The following is a 799-nucleotide window of genomic DNA, read 5'->3' on the forward strand; positions in this document are numbered from 1 at the left end:
AAGAAGACTACAGAAAGCCCTGCACTGCTGACCCCACCTATTCACGTCTACAAATGGAGAAGAGCCTCTGAGGTATCCATCGTTCATGGATGTAATTCCCAGTGAGTCATGTGTTAAATACTTGCAATTTCACTGGTCCAAATGCTTAGGACTGTTGCTTATCCTCAGAGCCTTTGTATTTACTGTCATTCAAAAAGTTTCTTCCAGCAAACCCTTCAATACTGAAATGAAATTGAATTTGTCTTATGTCAACTGTTTGTCTTTATTCTGTTTTAAGGAACAAGAACGCAAGATTTCTGTGTTTGACTCGCTATCCAAAGCTCGATGTAATCATTTAATACACTTGAAAAGAGAAGGTTCTTGTCTGAGTTGCTTTATCTGTCAGTCAGTACTTGTAAAAAGCTACAGTGTTCCTCAGTAATGTCTAGTCAATTAGAAAAAAAGACCGAAGCTACAGGAGCTGGGCACAGCTTGCAAACACTCATTGTCTAGGAGAGTTTGCATCTACTCATATATATATATATTCAAGCACAAGAAGTCTAAATAGTCTAAACTATTCTATTTTTAGTCTTGGAAAATGCCCTGAAAAAAGCACGCGCGGTTTTTCGGAGGGAGCACGGGATGTGGCACCCCATCTTTCGTATCAGACCCACAGCGGTACCCCTGACAACTGAGCAAGCTGCTGTCCCTGCCAACAGAATGAGTCCGCAGACATGTAAAAGTGCAGGATAAAGTTTTGTAATGCAGCTTTATACCCTCTCTCTTTCCTCGCGCACTAAGGAGCAGCTTACAACAGATG

Source organism: Pygoscelis adeliae, unplaced genomic scaffold (genome assembly GCF_000699105.1).
Source record: "Pygoscelis adeliae isolate BGI_AS28 unplaced genomic scaffold, ASM69910v1 Scaffold78, whole genome shotgun sequence".
Lineage (NCBI taxonomy): Eukaryota > Metazoa > Chordata > Aves > Sphenisciformes > Spheniscidae > Pygoscelis > Pygoscelis adeliae.